Raw genomic sequence first — 11140 nt, 5'->3', positions numbered from 1 at the left:
CAAAATGTTTTAACTCTTCACATCTCCTTATCTCCAGTGCCCAAGTCTTTTGTAGCAACTCGTCGCAATCACTTCTTTTCTTGAACTCCCCGCAACTCCAAAACTGGTCTTTGCTTCTAAATACTCCTCATAGTTGTCGAGGGTCGTTTTCATGTATGAACACTTTCTTTGAGCAATAAAACTTCTAGGTCATCAACCCCATCGTTCACAACAAAGACTGCATGCGACTTGAACCTGGGACATCTAACTTGTACTATCTTTCTATATATGTGGAAACAGAACGTTAAACAACAACTCCTCTTTAGGATCAAATTTCACAAGGTGCCCTTCTGGCACATAAATTTTATAATAGTTCTCATACGTTGTGGTGTTTTTCTTAAGTCTCTTTGACAAACCTATTCAGGAATCATTCAACACACACCTAAATTTGGACCATTTCCTATCAGTACAAGATCAGGTTGTTAGGTTTTAATTCAAAAAACAAGAGATTTAGATATATAAGACTTAATATTTTGAATAGCATAAACAAGTTTAAACACACCAAGGATCATTTTCAAAGTTGTCAAAAGATTATATACCAACCAAAAATGAGATGAAGAAATAACAACCTTTGTAGTTCTTTGAGTCCTCTTGGGAGGCTTGGAAGTTGATGAATAATGATGAACTTAAGAGACACCAACAATGACTCAACTTGATGTAGAGTGCTAGTTCTTTTGTATAAAACTCTTAATATCTTACGGTTGAAATTGATAACCAATATGAACTTCAAGAGTGCATAAGATAAGCAAGTATTATTCATGTTTAAACCCAAAAACTAGAGAGATTGAAGAGAGACATAGAGGTTTTAGATTTTTCAATCTAAAGTGCAAGTGCAAAATCAAAGCCTTCTTCCTAGTCATAATTTGAAACAATGTCCATAAGTCCTTAACCATTTAAGCACGTATGTCCCTTAGAGCTAGTTCTCTCCCACGCCTTAAACCTAATGCATACTTTTGTATAAACTAATCAAATAAGCCATCCTTTGACTCCTTCCTCTCAACCTACGGTCTTAGCAAGCAAGAAAAGAAACCAACCCTTTAAATTAATAAAACTAGTTGTACTTGTTTATAAAGTATGAATTTTTATAAATTCCCTTTTATAAAATAGAAACCTTAACCTTTTGGTAAAATAAAAAAGAATTTATCTAGTCCAAAATGTTGTGCATGGATTATTAATTCATACCATATGAAATATGTAATCTTACTTGCTAATGAAAATTTTTATTTCCTAGAAATAATTAATTTGCAATATAAATATACGAGTTCATTGAATATTTATTAAAATTAATTTCTAATAAATAATCAACTATATCAATTTGTTGTTAGTGTAACCCATTAGTATCATATATTAATTAGCAGTTTAACTTTAATATGATTCTTGAGCATACTCGATCTTTCAATCTCCCAGTTATGCAAGATTCATATTAAAATGATAAAGACAATGATGAATATCTAGCAACAATTCACTACCCCGGTCAACATATGACTTTGTGCCATTCTGTCAACGCTCAATCCCTAAAAAGATCAAAGCTACAATTGGTGTATAAGGTAAGTTCATCAGTTATCCCTTTGTCATAGAGGAGCAAATCTGATCTTAACTACATAAGCCTCTTGCATAGTTCACACCATACCTAAAAAGGGATTTTTTTAACTGCTCGGTTAAGGACCAACATTTGACCATATCTAAGCATAGTACTCCATACACTTAAGTCCTACTATGTATCTCAGGTGTTAAGGATACAAAAGTAGTACCTTTTAATAAAGTATCATTAATGATATCAATCTATGAGATGATCTTGATGCGATTCAGTTCAATACCATTTGTATGACAAGTACATATGAAACTCGGTTACAAGCCATTGCCTACCTTCATTTGGTGAAATTCAAGCAATCCAATTCATATTGGTCTTACATTATAATTGCTCCCACAATTATAACCAACTATGAACCTTTACAATAAAAAGAGTATTCATGGATTAAACATGTTAATATACAACACAACAACTACTAATGTTATGATCATATCCCAGTATATCAAAACATTATATAATGGTTGTTGTTACAATGCTCCAATATCTAAATATTAAATCCAAATCAAAATCCAATTTATAGAATAATAAAGTCTTACAGCTAACGTGTGACCATTCATACTTAGCTTAAAAGGACTTTATTGATGGCTTCAACTAAGTTTAATTTGTGTGAATTCTGCGAATACTATCATCTCCACATTTGAATTTACTCTTGGTATAGTTAAATATCTTGGAGTATATGATTGGTTTTCTTTCATGATATAGAGTCTCTTATCTCGATTAAGTATGCCCTCGAAGTCACAAAGATTTCTATGTGATCCTTAAATGGCAAAAATCAACATAGTTTTCCAATAAACTTATTCATCCAATCATATTATATTTCAATTTATAAACTAGTGTATTCTTATTTTGTAGCATATTGTGTCATTTTGTTTTGGTTGGACCTTATTCCAACTAAACTTACTCTTCATCTCACAATGAAGTCATAATCCAATTATAATTATATATATTTGCGTACAAATCAAAATCTTATGTAGGTCTTTACATGAAGATTTTATTCTAAACTAATTGTCTCATATATACTCTCTTAGTTATTCTAAAGTATAGTTAGAATGTTCCTATAGCCATCCAGTCACTTAACCATGTATTTAGTTGGTGTATTATGATATGCTCATAGCATGACCACCTCCAAGGTTTTTATGCATAATATGGCTTAAATGATGGATTCATTTTCCAAGCAAATCGAATGTAAATCCTTTCTACTAGTTCAAACCTATGAGATAGGTCCTTTTGAGGCTGACTCAAAATCAGTGGCATGTGACAATGTAAACGTTCCTTTAAAGGAATCGTCTGTCTTAATCTCTTTCAATATATTGTCAATATATGCAAAAGGATATAAAACTTTTAACATTCATTTTATCTATCTCTATATATTTTACATTCGAAGAATGTATATTGTCCTTCCTAAGTCTTTTATTATAGAAACACATTAGAATCAAGGTGAAAAAGACTAGCATAGTCAGAATATAATTTCTTATGATTAAGTATGTCTCCTTCATACAACATTAGGAATCTCACTATGCTCCCATTAGTTCTTAGTAAACACACATGTTCTATTCATTTTGATACAAAAGCATACTTTGTGATTTCATATTAAAATGATTATTACAACATTGAGATGTTGCTGTGGATCTCAAATTCTACACATTTTGTTAGGATAACATCGATTAAGAAACCTCTAAGCTAATATATAGATATCTTCTAGTAGATGTCTATTAAGAAAAACGATATTTCTTAAAATATATTTGCTATATTTCATATTGAGAATATGAATTTATAGTAAACAATATCCTTTTTGATCTAACATATCTAATTATGAAAAGGGTTTCATCATAGTCAATGTCATGAGTATGATAAACACCATAGTTAATGACATGAGTATGATAAATCCTTTTACAACAAGTTATGCCTTAAATGTGTATAGTTATCCATGTAATGTATTCTTTCTAGAAGAATCACTTACTCCTTCTAGCCTTACTATAGGGAGGAAGTTCAATCAAGACCATACATGATTATCATACATGGATTAGATCTCTTGTTCATGACTCTAAGTCATTAATCAGATTCAAGATCTGACATAGCATCTTGGTATTTGATGGATTTCCTAGAAATCATCAAGAAAAGCTCATCATTGAGAGATTCCACATTTATCAAGTCATAGATGATTTCTACCACTAACACGTATAATTTGAGTTTGTGAATAGCCATTATTCAAGTTTAACAATCCCTTGTTAAAACTAGCGCCAACTATTACAACATCAGGTAATGGTTCTTGAGCTACTACAAGTTCCATCTACCTCCCACTCATGTTTTGTCATTAGAAGCTTGCTTTCTGCTAACTCAGCTATTGGAGGAATAAGAGAACTTATTTTTTGTTGGTTTGAATATAATAATCCCGGCCAAATGTAGAGTATTATACAAATATGTATGTAGTAGACTTTAGGTTTAAAAGCTTTAGTCCAACATAGGCTTTAAATCCATAACACATTTAAGTAAGATAGGGATGGAGACTTTCCATACAAAATCTTCTGAAGAAAAATGTATATTTACTAGCTAGTTGGTGTTTGTACTCAAGGTACAATTGGTAGTTTTCTAGGTGTTATCCCAAGGAAATAACATTTCTATCGATTAGATAGTAAATCATACCAAGTAAGATTTAATTCATCATTTATTATCATTAAGGCCTCAAATAGTTCTTACTGGTTTGCGTTGTAACTTTATATTTGAAAACTTAAACAAAGGTTTCAAAGTGATGTTTTACCATGTAAATATAATTAAAACTACTATAGTTTTTAATAAAGTTGATTTGGTATCTTGTTCTAAATCTTAGACATTCATTACAAAGGAAGTCATGCATGATAGTGTATAGTTCCTTAATAATTTTTTTCTCTACTACATAGTGAAAATATCATTAGGAATCTTTAATATAAAAATAAGATTTACATTTTCCAAGCAAACTACACTATTTTCCTTCAAAGATCCCTTTCATAAAGTTGGAATATGTAAATTCCATTTATAGAACATAGATAACAATTTCAAAACAAGTTTAAGTCAAACGTATTTAGCATATGGAACTTTTTATTTATTATATACTGATATTTACAATATAATTCTTATTAAGAGATCTAGTCTCATACTCATAATTTTAATCATTTTCGAATATGAAGGTAATCGTTATGAAAATGATTTAAGTAAATGGTCAATCTTTGATAAATTAAAATACCTAGGACATATATTGTAACATCTAATTTTTTTCATGTATTTGTTTTTTTACCCTTGAGTTATGATTTATTTGCAAGATTGGTGCATAATGGCATTTCTGTAATTTTTGGCCTCGTGTGCATACGTTGGGCGTACTCTTAGTACATTAGGCGTATGTAGCTAGGGTGAAAACCCTACCTTTTAGTGTTTGGAACCTATTTAAGCACCTTAATGGCCTCATGCACCCTCTTATCTTCAACCCTTTTCTCATTTCAAAGCCCTAAGGCGTGTAAGTGCCTTGTGAAGCTTGAAGAGCCTTTTGATGTCATTTTGGAGCTCTTGTAAAAGAAGGATGAACCTTGAGTTTTTGGTATTTCACTCAAGGCCTTGGATCCAACATCTACTTCCCTTTGTGCTTCCTTTGGAGGTATAAATCTCCAACCTTGATGAGTAATTCATTTAGATCGAGTTTAAGCTTAAAGTTGGCACCTTTTGTCCCACTCTTGAACTTTCTAAGTATGGAGTACTCAAAGACACTTGATTTGTCCTTCTAAATGTTTTAGGGTGTGTTATGTCATAAAAATGTGATATTGGACATTGGTTTCTTCCCATGTATGTTCTAAGTTGTTTTAATGGGTCAAGAAGTTTGGGTTTTTGTTATAAAGGTCTTAATAGTCATGCAAAACCATAAAGTTGGAAACTTTATGGTTAAGATCACCTTTTATGATCTAAATCTGGATTTTAGACATAAGCGCTTAAGGATTAAGCACTTAATGGATAAAGTTGACAGCAGCCGCGTACGTTGGGCGTACCAAGGGGCACGATGCGTGTACATGGTCAGCTCCCCGATTCTAGTCAGCCAAGAATTACACCATGTATTCATTTTTTGTATACCCATCGTACTCACTGAATCAACACAGTTGAGTCGGTTGAATTTGACTTGGATTTTTCTAGGGTTTGACCTAGGGGTATTTTAGGTATTTTGACATGTATGTTGAGATTGTGTCATTGAATTCATTAAGCTAATTGGCAGAGTTGATCTCAGAGTGGTGTGCTATTTAGTTTGCCTATCTGTGTGTGAGGTTTGTTTTCTCACCAGATCCATGGGTCGAAACCACCAATGTCGACCCATAACTTGTTATGTGGAATGTTAGTTATCTTTGTCATACTTTCATGAAGAACCAGGATCTAGGCCCTGGCACTTATATGAAAGACCACGATATGGCCCCTGGCACTTGTATGTAAGACCGGGATTTGGGCCTTGACATTTCAAGGAAATACCATGGGGGTAAGCCATGACAATTGTATGTAAGACCGGGATTTGGCCCTCGGTATTGCATGGAAAGACCGTGGGGGTAGCCCATGGCACTTGTATGTTTTGGTATGTGGTATTTTGAGGAATTCACTAATAAGCTTACAATTTATGTTTATGGTTTTAGGTTCTTCCGGTTTGAAAGGGAAGAGTCGGACATGATGGCACATCATCCTCGCTCATGATTTCCGCATTTTAAATAATTGTACTATGATTTTTTCAATATTATGACTTGGTGTTGATTTTAAAAAATTAATGAATGATTTGATATACATTAAAATGAAAGAATTTATTACTATTTTCAGGACGTTGCAAGTTGGTTTCAGAGCCTTGGTTTGAGGGATTCTGGTACACTTTTGGGTGTGTTAGAACTCAAACTGAGGAAATGATAATCCTTAATTTTTTAAAAGAACAATAAATTGGATTTCAGAAAGATTTTTATTAAGTAAAAGGGGGAGTACAATGTGTACAATTAGTGAGGGATTTAAAGTAGGTTGGACTGAGTCCAAGCCTCGTTAAGTTGGGTCAAGCTATTACAAAATCTGGCTTACCCATTCCAATTTTGAAGTTGGATCATGTGGTTCAAGCAAAGGCTAGAGCTTCATGGTTCCTAGATCAGGGAATTTTAGATGACCACCAATGAGGCCCGTGCAATGTCAGATATGGTTACTAGTATGTGACCTATCTTTACCTTTTATTTCTTTCCTTATTTATGCTTATGATAATTTTGATCTTGTATAGTGACCTTTTTGGTCAATGGTATGACCGCTTGTGATCTGTTTTATTCAGGTGCTACCTGATCCGTTGTATCTCTTGTACTTAGCAAGAAGTTTTGTGACGCTCAGGAGACATTGGATTTTCCATTGGAGGTTTAGATTGCGGATCAGCGTACTATGAGTGCTTTGACGATTCATCATGGGTGTGTCCGAAATCTGTTTAGCGAGAGATACTCTATTGATTTGGTGTCGATTCCCTTGAGAGCATCGGATATTATTATCGTGATTGTTTGGTTGGGCCCCAATGGGGTCATGATTGATTGCAGTGGCAAGTGGTGAGAGTTCAAACCCCAAGTAGGGGAGAACTGGTTATTCCTAATGAGAGAGCTTCACATGGACTAAATTTCTGTTCAGCTGTGAGAGCCAGGAGATATCTGTAGCAGGGTTGTTCTGGATTCCTAGCTTATGTTGCAGACACTCGAGTTGAGGGCACGAAGGAGTTGAGTGGGGTACCTATACTTCGGGATTTTCCCAATTTATTTCCAGAGGATTTGCCAGGAGTGCCTTCCGAGAGTCAGTTCAAGCTTCAGATTGATTTGATTCATGGTGCGGCTCCGGTAGCCAAGGCACCGTATTGCCTGGCACCACCTGAGATGCAGGAGTTATCTATGCAACTTTAGGAATTGCTAGAAAAACATTTTATTTATCCAAGTAGTTCTTCGTAGGGAACACCGATTATGTTTGTGAAGAAGAAGGACAGTTCGCATAGAATTTGTATATATTACCGGGAGCTAAACAAGCTAACGGTGAAGAACCATTACCCATTTCCTAGGATTGACGACCTGATCAATTTCATTGTGCATCTTGGTTTTCCAAGATTGATTTGAGATTGTGGTACCATCAGATGAGGTTTAGGGATTATGATGTATAGAAGACAACCGTGAGGAGTCGTTATGGTCATTATGAGTTCGTGGTAATGCCCTTTAGGCTCACCAATGCACCAACAACGTTCATGGATCTGATGAATCGATTCTACAAGTCGATGTTAGATCGTTCTGTGATTGTATTCATTATTGATATGTTGGTCTACTCCATGACCAAAGAGCATCACGAGGAACATTTATGAGAGGTATTGGAGACCCTGAGGAGGGAGAGGCTTTATACAAACTCTCCAAATGACAGTTTTTGTTGTGTGAGGTGCAGTTCCTCGGGCACATCGTCAACTAGAAGGATATCTTGGTTGAATCGGCCAAGATTGAGGTCGTGATGCGATGGGAGGTTGTGAGGGCCGCATATGAGATTCGGAGGTTCTTAGATCTCGCAACGTATTATCAGAGTTTTATCCAGGATTTCTCCAAGATCTAGCGCCTCTGACCCATTTGACAAAGAAGAGTGTGACTTTTCGGTGGACTTGATCATCAGTTGGATTCTGAGATTCTAAGGCAGAAGTTGTGCAAAGCCCTGATTCTTACGCTTCCCAAGGGTTTGGATGATTTTTTAGTTTATTGTGATGCCTCTATTTTAGGCTTGGGAGTTGTCCTTATGCACATGGGTCACGTGATTGCTTACGCTTCATGCCAGTCAAACCTTCATGAGGCTAATTATCCTATGCATGATTTGGAATTGGGGACGATGGTTTTTCCCTCAAGATTTGGAGGCACTACCTGTATAGGGTTAGGTGTACTGTTTAAATTGACCACCAGAGTTTGAGATATTTGATGGACCAACCGAATTTGAACATGCGGCATTGGAGGAGGCTAGATGTGGTAAAGGATTATGATTGCGAGATCTTATATCACCCTGGGAAGGCCAATGTTGAAACATCCGGAATTTTAGGTATTATATTTATTCATTTTATTTCGAGTTTTGTGGAAGGACTCGGCGAGTTTGTGTGTAGACTCGCCGAGTAGAGACGCAATTTCTCACCCGGATTAATGACCGAATTCGACGAGTCGCATTGGTGGACTCGGCGAGTCCGCGTTGTTTAATGTAACCCTAATTTCTCGGGTTTGGGACCTATTTGGCCTTATGGCCGTCATTTGTGCTCACCACCCCCCAAATCAAAACCCTAGTGAGCTTGAGCGTTTGGAGTGAGAGAAGGAGCCATTGTCGACCTTGGTGGTGTTGTCTAGCAAGGGAAAGGAAGCTATAGCCAAGAGGAAGCAAGAGGGTTAACTTCCTGAAGATCTGAGGTCCAGAACATCACGTTTGAGGTACTGTTTTCGAACCATTTTCTGTTGAGGTGATGTTCATGTTGATTTAGGGCTTATTGAGCCCTTTTGTGACTAGATCTAGTGCTCCCATGGTCCCTTAAGCGAGTTAGGTTCTAGATTTAGAGTGCCTCTTTATCCAAGCTTTATATGAGTCTATGGAGGTTTTGGTTTGGGATCTTTGTTTTTGAGGTTAAAACACCATTTATGAGTCAATAAGTGTGATATGAGCACCAAGACATAAACTTTACGTGATAAATAAGCTTGGAAAGACTGGATCTATGAGTTAGTGGAACAGATCTGACCTCAGAAGGTCGTTTGGAGTTGTGCATGGAATGCACTCGTCGAGTCCATTGGCAGACTTGACGAGTTGGAGCGAGTTGTTCCGTGTTTTCGAACCAAGGGTTGAGTAACCGAGTTGGGTGAGTGACTCGGTGAGTCGGAAGGGGATTCAGAGGAATCAGGTCCCCGTAGGGACTCGGCGAGTCCACGCCAGACTAGGCGAGTTGGGTTGACCGTTGACCGTTGACCAGAGTTGACCGATGTTGACTTGATAGAATTAGTCAACCCTAGTTGGGAAAGTGTTAATTAGAGATGTATTTGTGTTATAGGAGGACTATAGCTCGGGAGATCGAGCACTAGTGATTTCAGGGATTTACGAGTTACCGAGATACGCGAGCTGAGTCTTCTCACTATACTTTACCTTGAGTAGGTAATTAGAGTTATGTGATACAGTGTTGTATGCTATATATGTGTTATAGGAGGACTATAGCTCGGGAGATCAAGCACTAGTGATTTCAAGGATTTACGAGTTACCGAGATACGCGAGGTGAGTCTTCTCACTATACTTTACCTTGAGTAGGTAATTAGAGTTATGTGATACAGTGTTGTATGCTATATATGTGTTATGTGTTGCACTGCATTATTCTATGTGATTTATGCTGTGCATGCTACAGAGTTAGAACCGGAAGGTTCACAGAGATAGAGCCTGAGGGTTCATAGAGTTGGGTGCACGGACCCAAAGAGTTATAGCCTCGAGTGGCTAATATGTGTGATATATATATATATATATATATATATATATATATATATATATATATATATGGTATTTTGGGGAACTCGCTAAGCTTTGTGCTTACAGTGTTTGGTGTTATTTGTTTCATGTACTAGTGAGGATCGCGGGAAGGCGCCGGCCTGATCAGTACACACACCGGATTTTATGTTATGAGATCTTGGGATTGTTTTATGATATGAATTTGAGTTTCAAACAATGATGTTTTTATGAATAATAAATGAAATATGTTTTTATAAAATGCGAAAAATTGTTTTGAAATTTACGGTGTTACAAGTTGGTATCAGAGCCTTGGTTTGAGGGATTCGAGTACGCCTTCGGGCGTATTTGAACTCGAACTGAGGATTTGAGAAATATTTTCAAAAAGAGTAAAAGATTTTTGGAAAACGCAGAGCAGAGTCGTGTGTACGATCAGCCAGCGCCCGTACGGTGATTTCCCAAGTTACCTTTATGTTTTATACTTATGATATTGATATGATGTATTCTCGTGCTAGAGTGGGCTAGGTACTCCTATTAGGACTAGAGTGGCCTGATTTGTGATGCCTTAGCCTAGGGAGAGGTGAGCTGCTATGAGATGCTTGAGAGTGAGTAGGTAGCAGCGAGGAGATTATGAGAGATCTGTTAGAGAAAGGCTTTTGCATAATAGATTACTTGAGACTTGGGATCCTAGGAGGAGGACTTGGGTTGTATACTGACGCGATGTGGAAGGTAGTATTGGGCCCGTACTACTAAAAACACCGGGACGGTGTACAGTTCAAGTAGGAATCTTCGGGATGCCGGGAAACAAGGAGGGACGATTTATTGAGTGCGAGTATACTCGAGTGAGTTTCTAATATATCGTATGTTGTTTTTCAGAGGTAGATCATGGTGAGGACACGTCATGTGCCAGAGTGCAGCGAGACCATTGATGAGGAGATCCGCCGGATCATCCATGAGGAGGTGGCTGCAGCCATCAGGGCAGAGATACCAGAGATGTTCGGGTCTATCAAGACCACGCTGATT

At 36.6% G+C, this 11140-nt stretch overlaps 1 pseudogene; it reads right to left on the bottom strand.

Moving 5' to 3' along the window:
* Nucleotides 1-261: 261 nt before the first annotated feature.
* LOC145065446 (pyruvate decarboxylase 1 pseudogene) overlaps nt 262-11140 on the bottom strand; it is a 40539-nt pseudogene continuing 29660 nt past the window's right edge.

This window comes from Lactuca serriola, chromosome 1 (genome assembly GCF_051521515.1).
Source record: "Lactuca serriola cultivar US96UC23 chromosome 1, Lser_US96UC23_V15, whole genome shotgun sequence".
NCBI classification, from domain to species: domain Eukaryota; kingdom Viridiplantae; phylum Streptophyta; class Magnoliopsida; order Asterales; family Asteraceae; genus Lactuca; species Lactuca serriola.
The sequence above is the reverse complement of the archived record's forward strand: the minus strand, read 5'-3'. Positions and strand labels throughout refer to the sequence as shown.